Source organism: Orycteropus afer, unplaced genomic scaffold, assembly GCF_000298275.1.
Source record: "Orycteropus afer afer isolate SDZICR_OR568_19922 unplaced genomic scaffold, OryAfe1.0 scaffold00455, whole genome shotgun sequence".
Lineage (NCBI taxonomy): Eukaryota > Metazoa > Chordata > Mammalia > Tubulidentata > Orycteropodidae > Orycteropus > Orycteropus afer.
In genome coordinates, this window is record NW_006922042.1 from 818,794 (window position 1) to 833,004 (window position 14,211).

Consider the following 14,211-nt stretch of genomic DNA (forward strand, 5'->3'; position numbering starts at 1 on the left):
CCATGGCATCATGTATACCTTTTCTGGCCATAAAAGGAAGAGTCTAGGTACTGCAGAAATTTGCAGAGGAGGCAAGATACAAGTTGTATTTGAATTTGGTTCATCCTAAATGCTGAACCATATTGTTATCCTGCAGCTAATAGGTGACCCCAAACATCATATTTCCAACATTCTTGGTTGCTTTTCCCCATCTGTGTACTTGAGAACACTCCTTCATTTCTCTACCATAAGTTATTCTATTTATTAACTTCTTCTCATTTTCCCTCTCTGATAACATGCTTTATCATATAAAAAATCCTCAAGGCTGTTGTTTTGGTTACTGTATGCTGCTCTAACAGAAATACCACAGGTGGATGCTTTTAACAAACAGGACTTTATTCTCTTACAGTTTGGAGGGTTTAAGTCCGAGTTCAAAGTGCCAGGCTCTAGGGACTGGGTAAAAGCCCCTCGATCTTGGGCTTAAGCTCTGCCTCTTGCTCTCAGCCCACTGAAGCTAGAGGCTCTCTTCACTCAGGCAGCTGCTCGCTGCTGAGGATGACAAACCCAAAATCGATAAGTAAAAAGTAACAGTCCTAATATTACCAAACCAAACAGTAGGCCATTGATTCAAGTCCATCAAGAGTCCCAAGATTGGCAAACAATATGGCAGGCTACTAAATGAAGACTTAACTATATTCAGGGCTCAGGAATGCCAAAAACTAGAGATCTCCTCAAAGTTGCTTCTTATATACTGGAAGCAGGCTGCAGACCTAAAGCAGACACTCAGTGGCCCCAGCAGATTCCACCATGGAGTTGATTACCAACCTCACCATGGGGAATAACTACATCCAGCTGCCCAGCCACTGAAAACCAGGCCCAGCCAGGTTGACACACAGCCTTGATTACCACAGCTCTACATTTCTAAAACAAAAACCTGTACTCTCCTACATCCTCCAGAATCTACAATCTTCCTTCAACCTAGGCCTTTTAAATAGCTTTCACATTCATCACTCTAATCCAAAAAGGCACACTCATTCCTCAGTGCAATAACAGCAACTGATTCTCTTAACTGTCCTGAATATGGTCAAGAAGATGTCTTGAGACATTGAGAAGAGCTTAATAAATAGAACTTATGGTAGAGAAATGAAGGAGTGTTGTCAAATACACAGATGGGAAAAAGCAACCAAGAATGTTGGAAATATGATGTTGGGGGTGACTTGTTAGATGCAGGATGACAATATGGTTCAGCATTTAGGATGAACCAAATTCAGAACAGGAGGGTGTCACAGTGAAACAACAGATTTACACTCTGTTAGAAACAAACATAGTTTTATTGAAGGCCAAAATGTTTCCCAAACCTGGGAGACACACAAGCATCCAGGTAGGGTGCCACTGTGTTCAGAATTGTAGATAGAACAATCAGGTGGAGCAAACAAAGACTTAGTGCTCATAGGCCTGGAGGTTTCAGAAAGGATGAAAATAAATTTACAAGGGAGAGGGAGCTTATTAAACTACAATGTGTCTTTATATGAATCACTAAACTCGACAGCAAACAACAACAACAACAACAATCTAACAGTCATCTCTAACTTGTGGAATATGTTTGGTTAAGCCATTCATTTGAAAATCAGCAAGTCTATTAGTTATTTCATACCCCAGGGATCAATTGAGGCAACTTTCTGCATGTTTTATTTTCCTATTTGTTAAAGAAACAAGTTTTATTTCTATTTTAATTACAGATTTGCCAAAAAGGCAGCAGAAATGGAGAAAAGGTCCCAGTGAGTAAAAGCTGGTGTGCAAGAGTTAGTAAATTAGAGTTAAGACTTGGTTAATTGGCTTTTACTTCATCTTGGTTACAGAGTTACAAGACAATTGCAGGGCTTCATCTTTATATAAGATTATCAATTCTACTTTCTAACCTTATATTGACCAAAGTATAACTAGGACAAGCTGCATAAAGGTTCTTGACAAATATCTTTTAACAGACAATTCCAAGTACAAGCTAAAAATAAAAATTCTGACCCTTACTCCTTTTGTGTAAAGAGAAGTTAAACTTTGACAAAGAGCTGAACTGCCTCTTCAGAGCAGCAATGAATTTTTATTTAGAACTGGGCCAGCTATTTTTCATTCATGCCAAGCACCTTGAGTTTTGGAACCACATACACCTCCATGCACAACTCTCTGTTTTGGTCAAGCCTCCACTAGGACTAGGAGTCTTGATCAAAACAGAGAGTTGTGCATGGAGGTGTATGTGGTTCCAAAACTCAAGGTGCTTGGCATGAATGATCAAGCCTCCACTAGGAGTGGGAGCTCTGGTGGCATAGTGCCTAAGGAATTTGACTGCTAACCAGAAGGCTGGTGGTTCAAACCCACCAGCCACTTCCCAGAAGGAAGATTGGGCAATCTACTTCTGTAGTGATACTGCCTCAGAAACCCAAGGAGGGGGTTGCTATGAGTCGGGTCTGACTCGACGGCACATAACAACAACAACAACAACAACCACTAGGAGTACACATCACACACAAAAACATTTCTCTGTCTTCTGCAATGACTTAATATACTAATGATGGCTATTTTACTGAGATGTATAAGATCCCAGATGCCACCTCTGTTATTAGAGGTATCCAGGTACCATCCAGTTTCATGATACTTTTTAATCTTCCAACAAAATTCTGTATTTTTATTTCTAAGGAGTACTGGTGGTACAGTGGTTAAGGTAATTTGTTGCTGATCAGAAGGTTGGTGGTTTGAACTCACCAGCCACTCCATGTAAGAAAAGTGAGGCACTCTGCTTCCCTAAAAATTTATATCCTCAGAAACCTAATCAGGATTACTATGAGTTGGAATCAACTCGATGGCAGTGAGGTTGGGTTGTTCCTAGCAGAGAGTAAATATGATGTTTCCATTCAACATTTCTTGGCACCCAACATGGATCTGCTGCCTTCAAGACACCAGAGATTTGGGCAATGGTAGTGGACTGGGTCATTTTTCTCTGGAATCAGTGACAAAACTTAGGGTGGAACTTCTAAAGGGTAGGGTCAGGAACTGGTGAGCCAACAATGGAGCCAGGGCATTTCCAGAGGAAATGATACAGAACCATAAACCAAACCAAATTCACTGCCATCCAGTCAATCCCAACTCATAGAAACCCTATAGAACAAAGTACAACTGTCTAATAGGGTGTGTTAGACTGAGTTCTTTGGAGAAATAAAACCAGTAAAGCTTCTATAGGCTGGTTCAAACCCACCAACCACTCCTTGGAAGGAAGGTTGGGCAATCCTACTTCCGTAGTGATACTGCCTCGGAAACCCAAGGAGGGGTCGCTATGAGTCGGGGCCGACTCAACAGCACATAACAACAACAACAACACAGAGAGAGAAAGAGAAATTTATCTTAGGAAAATGGCTCACACACTTAGAGAAGCTGGCAAGTCCCAAGTTCTTGGATCAAATGTCAAGCTGGAGGCTATTCCCAACTCCCACAACTGCAGGGGCTGAGGAGCTCAAGGTTGGCAGGCAGTATTCTGGCTGTTGACTCCAACAAATGATGAATCCAAGATCTCCAGGCCAAGTGGTGGATTGTTCTCTCACAGACAGTTGTAGGCAGCATCTCGATCCACAGAAGAGTGCTCTTCCCAGCATGTTCATAAATATACTGGAAGCAGGCCATACCCCTAGGGAAACTCCCTTTCAACTGATTGGCTGCTCAAAACATATACATGTGATCCCATCATTGGAACAACCCACATCACAATTGTTTAAACCACACAGAATTGTGGTCCAGCCAAGTTGACATACAGCTCCAAATATCACGTAGAGCTAAGAGACTCTGACTGGTCAGGGCATTTCCAGAGGTCTGCCTCTCAGAAGCAGTGCTTTCTCCCTGCCTGCTGAATCCCAGAGGCCTCTACCTAAAGTTGATGCTAAGTCTCAGAGGTCAGCCAGAAATGTCCTCTGGAAATGCCCTGGCCAGCCAGTGGCTCCACTGTAGACTCACAAAGCCCTGCCTCTGCCCCTTTCAAAGTAATACCTACTGATTCCTGAAGCCCCTTTAGAAGTTCTGCCTACTGATTCCTGAGGCTGTCTCCATGGTGATGGTAAACAAGCCTTGGGTATACCCCACAGACTGCATCTTGGCCTGCTGCACTCAGGCAGACCTCTCAGATGATCTGAAATAAAGTCTTCAGGGGCCCATTGTAATAATCTAGACTCTTCATTAATGGAGCCTTTCCTTTGCTGGTATAGAATAGTCTGAATCTCAGAACTCAAAATCTGGGGCTTTGCCCCACGGGGTAAAGTGTTCATGACCAGACAGAGATAACCGGTGGAAGCAGAATCAGGGCAAAATTTAGCTCAAAAAACCAAACCGAACTCACTGCCAGCAAGTCAGATCCAACTCATACCAACTCCCCCTTTGGTTTCTGAGGTGGTATCTCTATGGAAGTAGATTGTCCGGTCTTTCTTCTGAGGAGTGGCTGATGGGTTTGAACCTCCAGCTTTCTGGTCAGCAGTCAAATGCCTTAAGCACTGTACATGGGATCCCAGACCAGGCCTGGGCCACTGCCACAAGGCACAGAGCCTCTTAGCTATCCATGCTCAATGCACTTGGCTTATCCCTACAAATGTGACACTGGCCATCCAGTCCTCTGTGCTAACTCCTCCAACCTGACGCCACACAGGTTCTCCCGCCCTTTGTATCTGGACTTACAGATATACAGTGGAACATGGGTAGATGTGTGCAAGAGTTTTGCAAAGAAAGATGCCTTGGCAGGACATTAGACATGGCAGACCCTCCCCTTGGCTGAAAGGCACACAGGGCCTGCTGTGAAAGTGGGATACTTCTAGGGCAAGAAGGTGTGTGGTGGAGAGAGGGGAACAGTCTGAGATGTAAGGATGTATACCAGATTGTAGCCCTGTGACCCAGGAAAGGCCCATCTTGGGTAGATGTGCATTTTTTTCTCCCAAGTGTGCTTGGAAGCATTTCTGGGAAGAAGGGCTTAGCAGAAGGAGAGGGAGTTGAAACACTCTGTCTGCACACAGGCTCTGTCTGGCCAGCATCTGGCCTGGTCTCCTTGGCTTCCTCCTTGCTGTTCTGAATCCACGCCATGAGCCACTTTCCAAGTTACAAAGGGAATTAGCAGTCCAAGTCCAGCTTCCACTTTGGACTCCAGCCCTTAGGGATCATCCAGAAGAACTACCATCTTTTTTCTGCATTTGGGAGACCAATAGCTCCACTGATCTTTCCCATGCAAGCTTTCGCTCCATCTCATGGTGTCCTTCCTATAAACTCCTAGGGCTAAAATAAAGAGACATCACACAACACAGAGAAAGAAAGAGCAGCTCAGTGAGACCCACTTGCCCACCAATATACTGAAGCAAGTGGCAAACAGGTGCCTTGCTTGCTCAGCCCTTGCTGAATCTCTCAAAATCCAGACCACTCTTCTGTGGTGCTTTTTCCCTGGTGGTGCTGAATCCCAGCAGCTTCAGCCAAAAGTTGGTCCTAAGTCTCAGAGACCAAGCAAAATTTTCCTATGGAAATGCCTTGGCCAGTCAGTGCCTCCACTGTTGACTCATTTGCTCTTGACCCCGCCCCTTCAGAAACTCCACCCACTGATTCCTGAGGCCATCTCCATGGTGATGGTAAACAAGCCTTGGACTCACCTCCCAGACTTCTGGCAGACCTTTCAGGTGATCTGGAATAAAGTCCTCAGCAGCCCAAATGTAATCATCTGGGACGGGCAGTATTGGAGCCTTTCCCTTGAGGGTGATCCATTCATTCTATGGCAGTTTGAGCCTCAGGAGAGGTGTTTGGGCCAAACTCAAAGGGTTAATCTGTTTTGTCTCTGAGGGAAGGAGGGTAGGGGGCAAAACTGTGGCTGTTCTCAGTAAGAATGCTTTTGCACAAGCTGCCCAAGTCCTTGAAAGATAGGTGGAATCATTTTCACAAATACTTCTGCAGGCTGGCTTCAGAACATCTGCAGATTAACTGATGTATGATGTATGAGCTCTGATAGCATAGTGCCTAAGGCATTTGACTGCTAACCAGAAGTCTGGTGGTTCAAACCCACCAACCACTCCTTGGAAGGAAGACTGGGCAATCTACTTCCACAGAGATACAGCCTTGGAAACCCAAGGAGGGGTCACTATGAATTGGAACCAACTCAACAGCAGTGAGTTTCTGAGCATGTGTGACTAATGGATACTATTTCCCTAAACTTTTCCTATTTAAAAAACCTTCATTCTCTATATTTTGGAACACTTAATAATCTCACTATGTTCTGCCCAACTGCAGTTGTTATTATTCCTCAGTAAAACTTATTTTCTTTCACTCCTTCACTCCTAACAGAGAACAAGATTTTATTCTTTGACAAACCTAAAGGACTGTGTACAGTGGAGTGAATTGTTTTAATATCCAAGTACTATTCTGAGTGATTTTCCAATAATAGACAATGTTTCACTGTTATTCATAAGGTTTTCAGTGGCCAATTTTTCAGAAGTGGATGTCCCTGTCCTTCTTACCAGGCTGTCTCAGTCTGGAAGTTCCACTGAAACCTATCTACCATGGGTGACCATGCTGGTATTTGAAATACTGGTGGCATAGCCTCCAACCTCACAGCAACATGCAAGCCACCACAGTACTGTGGAAGGCTGAAGTGGAAGGCTGAAGGGAATCCCTCACTGAAAATTACACAACTTTAACAGACTAGCAGGCATGATTAAAGTAGACATCAATCATAGTGACTAACTTGCTATTTTCGCCTCCCTTTTGCTTTCCTTTAAGTAAATAGAATAGTCAACCTTTTTATGGATGCTGAGTTCTTCAGATTTGTTATTTTCAATTATGTATTATTATGTGTTCCTCTAAGCATAACCCTCTCTCATAGCTGGTTTCAGCTGAGAACAGTAACCTATGAAGCAACATGATCCTGGGAAGAGGGACACTGAGTCTGGAGTAACCAGGAAAGAGAAGAACAAAGACATTCTTCTCCCTATATAAGCATGTTTACCCCTTTGCTTGAGGAGACAGACATTTTGGAGAAGTGATTCTCTCTGTCTTCTTGGGTATCGATTCTCAACAAACTTTTGCTTTCCCACTTCAACCTGTTGTGATCCTACAACAATATGACTGACAGATGAGTGGTGGCCTCAAGCATAGAAAGGATTGTGAGCATGGCCCAGGACTAGGCAGTATTTTCTTCTTTTGTACAGGTCGCTATGAGTTGGAGCTGACTTGGTGGCACCTAACAAAAAGAACAACAAGATTCTGAGTGGGGTCCTAGCTAATACTTTGAAATACTTCTGAGATTCTAAAGCCAACAAATCAATCTCATCATTGTACCCCCAACATCCTTGACCGCCCAACATACTCAACATCAGCGCTCTCCTTCCCCACCATCTGTTGTTCATTTAATCCCCTTCACATTCTCTCCCTCTGCTTCTGTCCTTCTGTATATAGTACAAGTTTTCAATCTGTATGTCTTGTAAAGAAAGTGTTCTGCTCTCCCTCTCTCCTCCAGTCCTGAAACTCATTTTTCAACTTAAAGCTTTCATCGTGGGTGCCACACCTATCCCTGCCATCCATCACTTACCGTTCACTCACAACTGGAGAAATCTGGACTCTTCCCTAACCCTCCATTCAGATTACTTTCCTCAAGTCACAAACACCACTTAGATGCCAAACACAAATGACATTACTGGACCCATTTACTCTAATTCAGGACAATATTTATGAAGTAAGAGGTGGTTCATTTGTAGAAATATAGCAACTCCTCTCATTGCTGTTGGAAATGTGGTGCCCGGAGAACCTTGCAATCACTACTTGAATTAATCCTTATAAACCTGGTCCCAATGATTCAATGAAACTGTAGTCTAGGTGCTGGATGAAGTCTAATCTAGAGGAAAGGATTTTACAGACCCAATTAAAGTCCCAAATGGGTTTATCTCGAGTTATTCAAAGTAATACATTTTACTTAATTAATACTAATCAAGTGGGTCTGACTCAATCACACCAAAAGCATTTCAAAGGGCCTAGACTTCCATGTGGATCAGAGACTGCAGGCAAGAGAGAAGAGCAGACAAATTTCTGTAGTTGGGCCCTCCTTACCCACCTGAATTCCAGCAGCTCAGACTAAATGTTAGCTCTCTGCCCTCTCTGAATTAGATTCTATGGCTACAGAGAAAGGACTCAGAAGAGAAAACTCAGGAATAAATATGGAGGTAAGTTGGAGGGGTCCCACTTCCTGTGTGTTTATGGGAAGTTGTCTGGAATATTTTTTTTTTTTTTCATTTCACAAGCAGTTTTACAGCCATTAAAATATGTGCCATAGACTATCCTATATTCTTTACAAGAAATAACTCATTTAAATATTGTTAACAAGCCAGGTAGAACGTATCATCACCAGACTCATTTTACAGGATGTTACAAGACCGGGCAGAATTTCACTCTGTTGTAATGTCACTATAAGAAAAAAAAAAGGGGGGGGACAACAAACCTCGTTCTGTGGCTCCTGAGTCCAGGACCACTGTTCAACATAGCTTCTGAATTGCTTGATAGGATAATCCTTCAAAAATTCCTGATTTAATGGAATTGTGTGTTCTCTTTAATTTTCCATACTTCTGTTAGAATTTCCATTTAGGTCCTTTTTTATGTCTAATGAACTCTTCACGTTCATGCTTCCTCTGCATGCAAGACTTTAGGGAGTCCATTTACAATAGCTATTTTAAGTCCTGCTTTACTAATTCTAACATTTGTGTCATTATGTGTCTATTGTATTTCTCTGTGGTGGTGAATTGTATTTTTATGTGTTGTTATGTGCCTGGAAACTTTAGGAGTCCAAGGTTGTTAATTTTCATTGTGATGCTGGGTATTACAGTGTTTGATCCTTTTGAATGATTTTGAACCTTAGCTAACTGGGTTCAGAACAGACTTGAGGTTACAGCTAACTTGGTCCCACCACAGAGGCAAATCTCTTTGAGGAAGCTATTTGAAGCCCCTTGGATTAAGTCTTACTGTTTTGTTTTTTTTTTTTTTTTTACTGGCAACCAGAATTATTCTCAGCCCCAGGGATTGTTAGGTTGCTCCTTTCTTCTGTTTTTTTTTTTTCCTGGTCTCTTTCTATTTGCATGTCAATATGTGCTCAGAACCAACCAAGCCTCTCTCTCCCTGTGCCAGTTCATGCTCTCAGATACTTGCCACTGTGAAATCTTGTTGTTGTTGTTATGTGCCCTGGAGTCGGACCCAACTCATAGCGACCCCTCCATGGGTTTCCGAGGCAGTATCACTACGGAAGTAGATTGCCCCATCCTCCTTCCGAGGAGTGGCTGGTGGGTTTGAACTGCCAGCCTTCCGGTTAGCAGTTAAGTACCTTAGGCACTACGCTACCAGAGCTCCAAATATAGCAGCCTTCAAACTTAGCACCAAACCAAACTCACCGCTATGGAGTTGATTCCGACTCATAGTGAGCCCCTTTGGGTTTCTGAGGTGGTAAATCTTGATGGAAGTAGACTGCAGAGTCTTCCTCCTGAGAAGTGGCTGGTAGGTTTGAACCACAACCTTCTAGCTAGCAGTCTAATGCCTTAGGCACTGCATCACCAGCACTTCAGTCCTCCAAATTTTCAACTGTTTCCTCAACTCAGAAGCATATCTAGGCTCTGTTGGATACACTTTTCCTTGTTCTACAACCTGGACACTCTGCACGCACTGAGATGGAGCCCTTGTAGGATTCATCTTATTGGCTTTCTCATCTCCTATGCTACCTGTTGTCCTGTGTCTGAGAACTATTGGTTAATGTACTCTGCTTGGCATTTTACTTTAATGCAAAGAACAGGAGGATGTATTATACTTTAAATTTGAAATAAAGTTTTTTTTTGTTGTTGTTGCTATTTGAGATGAGATTCTCTATTACTTTAAAATACAATATTTTCTTTTCTACATCAGTTCTTAAGAGTTACTTAGGTTTAATTTTTATTTCCAATCTTTAATCATAATTAGATAATTCTTTCATTGGTTGGCAGACAAGTCATTAATAAATTACCTCATAATGAAACAATTCTTTTTATTTTATATTTTAATTAGAAAGTTATGCCTCAGAGGAAAATTACTAGAAATCCCATGAAGTAAAGGATGAAAAAGTAACTCAGGAACCAGGGAAGCACTCAGGTAACTACATTCTCATTTTTCTGTTTTCTCTAAACTCTCTGCCCCAAATACAGCCATATTCACAGATCTGATATGTTTACCCTGGTCCAAGATGGAGGCAGCTCCAGGGATGAGAGACTTAATACTCAGCATTTCTGGGAATTCTCTGCCTCTGTCAACACAGCCCCAGTGACCTGAAGGTAATTACTGGCCCTCATTTTAGGGTAGGATTGGAGCCCCACATCAGGAGAACCCTTCACACAAATGTAAAATCAAAGCCCTGTTCAAATTCTCTGAAATTACATTATGGTTTATAGCCATAATAAGTCAGGTAGATGCTGAGTCCCTGAACTTCTCACTTATGGTTTTATCATTTTTCAATACTGGGTACTAACCATGTCCAAAAAAACAAAAATAAAAAAGCTCGCTGCCATCGAGTTGATTCTGACTCATAGCAACTCCCTTTGGGTTTCTGAGGTGGTAAATATTTACAGAGATAGACTGCCCAGTTTTCCTTCATGGAGTGGCTGGTGGGTTTGAACCGCCAACCTTCTGGTTAGCAGTCAAATGCCTTAGGCACTATGCTACCAGAGCTAGAAATCTTTATGGAAGTAGATTGCCCAGTCTTCCTTCTGTGGAGTGGCTGGTAGGCCTGTAATTGCACAGGAAGAATCTCTGAGAAACCTTCAAACGTGCTTGTGATTTATGTCAAACGTTATCCACGTTCCTCTATCTCTTCTAGACCTAAACCTTGGACTAACCAGGAAAAATTGGGCTGACCAGGAAATCCAGAATTTTCTGCAAGAATAGGAATTCCTTGAATGTGAGATACACCTGGAAATGAGAAACGGGAATAATGTCCTTTCAAAAGCGATTTCCAAGAAACTCAAGCTCAGGGGCATACAGAACAGCTGGCAACAATGTCTACACATGCTGATAAGTCTGCAGGGTTTATATTGGACTATCCATGAGGCCAACCAGAGACCAAGGAGTAAACGTTTGCCATCTCTTTATGGAGATACCCTACACAGGATCCTGGGCTATAAGCAGGAGGATGAAGTCTCTTCAGGTTTGTCTCTTTATTGTTCTTCATGGTTCTTTAGTTAGTGGTATCAGTTTCTCCAACCCCTCGATTCCTTTTGCTCATCAGCACAAAGGGCTTGCCATTCTGAGGGTTCTCTGATTGTCTCTCCTATTTGCTCTTCAGCAACACATACCAGTAGTCCTGAAGGATTTCTCCCTATCTTGTTCAGAATGGATATAGTTCCTGGGCCAGGTGAGATAGCAAAGATTCAGGGAGAGAGTTGGTGATATCCTTAGGAGCTCTCAATGTGTCTTTCTCTCCCTTTGCAGATTCAGCCAACCTCCTACCTCCAGAGGACTAGCTCCAGACTTGGCCCATCCATGTTGCCTTTGAGGAACTGGTTTGGGTCACCCCATATTTGATCTGTGTGGAGAGTCAAGAACCCAGATGTGATACATGGATGCTAAGCCTTCCATAGTCACCTCCATACCTGCATCCTGTGTTTTTCCCAGAAGACCCCATGTCCTGGTTGCTGTGGTCAGCCTCTGAGTAATCCAGATACTGAACATAAGGACAATTTGAACATGGATTCCAAAACTATGTGAGACAAGAAAACATTGCAGTTCCATGTATGCATGACTCCTTCTCATCCCCAAACCAAAGACATGATTTAGCCATAAAGGGGAATGATGATCTAATACATACCCTTCTGTGAATGAATTTTGAAAACCTTATGCTGAAGGAAATATTCTATTATCCCACTTATATGAAATATCTAGATTAGGTAAATGCATAAAGACCAAAGTGTATTAGTCTATTAGTGGTTACCAGGAGGGTGTGACGGGAGAAGGGGAATTATTGCCTATGGAGTGCTCAACTCCTATTAAGAGTGATGGTAAACAAATTTGAAAGCAAATAGTAGTGAAGATTGCACAATATTTTGAACATATTAATGTTGAGTTGTATATGTGAAAATGGTTGAAGTAGTAAATTTTTAAAATATATTTTACCACAATAAATAAAAGAATGAGGTTATACAGACATCTTTTTTTTTACCTTTTTATTATGATTTGAATGAAACTTTACAGCACAAATTGATTTTCCATTCAACAGTTCATACACATTTTTTCATGACATTGATTGTAATCAGTACAGTGTAATATTACCCTTCCCACATCCTTCCTATGTTTCCCATTTTCATTTATCCTTCTTTTCAATCTCTTCCTTCCTTCTGAGTTTTAGCCCTAGACAAAAACTGCTCTTTTGATCTTGTAGGGCCAATTGTTCTTAAGAGTGTGTACACCTCTAGTGTTATTGTTCACCTTACAAGCCTGTCTATTGCTTGGCTGAAAGTTGACCCACTGAGGTGGGTCCAGGTCAGTTCAAACCCACCCAGCTGTGACAAGGAAAAAATCTTGAAAGGTTTCACCCAAGGAAAATCTATGGAGCAGCATAATACCTAAGGCATTTGATTGCTAATCAGAAGGCTGGTGGTTCAAACCCACCAACCACTCCTTGGAAGGAAGATGGGGCAATCTACTTCTGCAGCGATACCACCTTGGAAACCCAAGGAGGGGTCACCAGGAGTCAAATAGACTCCATGAGCAGTGATTTTTTTTTTTTTTTCAGCTTTCCTATGTAACACAAGGGGTCGCCATATATCAGAATTAACTTGACAGCAATGGGTTTGGTTGATTTTTGTTTAGAAGCCTTCTATTGCCAGGAGACAATGTGGAGACTCCAGGGCTCAGGAAAAAGGGGGCAATTCCTGGAGAACAAGCTGCACTACAGGAAGGGGTCTTTAGGAAAAGTAAAACAACAAAAAAGAAAGTGGAAAAAAATGAAAGCTGTTTTCTGTGGGAATAAGATATGGTATGAAGGGGATCAAGAGACTCCTTGCCATAAGGAATCTGGAATGATACAGCTGGGGAACTCTGGGAAAGAAAAATTTGATTTTATTAAAAATTACAAAATCCAACAGCCTATTCTGACTCCCCTCCATTCAATCCCTTGACCCTGTACCTCCCAAGAGTCATCAGAGCGTTGCTATGAGTCGTCAGAGCACTGCTGTGACTCCTTCTGTTGGTTTGCAACTTATATATGAAGGCTAAATATTGCTGTTTAAGATGTAGCACTGAGCCTGAGTTCTCCCTGGTGATGAAGCTCTCTGGATCCTGGTACAATTCAGCCTCTGCTCTCTGGGGCCAAGTGAATGTCTAGGATCCAGCTGCACTTTCTCCTTTCCTCTCATTTCCTCTTCCACCAGTTATCACTACTTGGTCCTAAGCTTTGTAACTGCTGCCAGCAGTGCTCCATGTCTTAACCCCTTGAGGCCCAGGCCTCACACAGGGATGGTCACCTAGGTGGACTCCCATACAGAAGTTTCCAGATGATCATAAATGGGCACCTGCAACCATAATTCCCATAATCTAAACAGTCTAAGTGAGGGTGGTGAAGACTAGGCTGCTGGAGCCAAGAGAGCTTCAAAGATTGTTTACTGTTACCATGGAGACATTCACAGGAAACCATGGGCAATCTTCCAAAGGAGCAGGGTGTTAGGCCAGTGAGCCAGCAGGGAGCATCTGGCCAGCACATAATTACAAACAGCCCTTCTCAGTGGCCTCTGAGATTCAGCATTCACCACTTAGTGAGGCATTTCTAAATCAGCACACTCCCAGGAGAAAGTGTTAAAGATGGGAACCTGGAACTTTGAGACTGGGGCAGCAAGGAGGGGGCAAGTGCATCTTCAGTCTTCTACAAGGCATGAGAATGGTATGTAAGTCTTCCTCATTAAACTTCTACTCTCTCTGTGTCTATTGTGGGACCACTCCTATTTCTACCACTGGCACAGATCAAGGGCAGGAGAACAGGAGATGGAAGCTGGAAGAGGGAAGTGCTGCAGGGAAGTAGGTCACCCAAGGGCAAGTATAAGAAGGCATGTGTCTAGATGATCTCCAAGGGCTGGAGTCCAGATTGGGGAGATATGTCTAGGTGCTGAGGTCTTTTGATGATAATTCTAGAGTTTCACTTGGGTATTGAGTGTGGGGGAAAAAGGAAAGCCCAGATCTCCA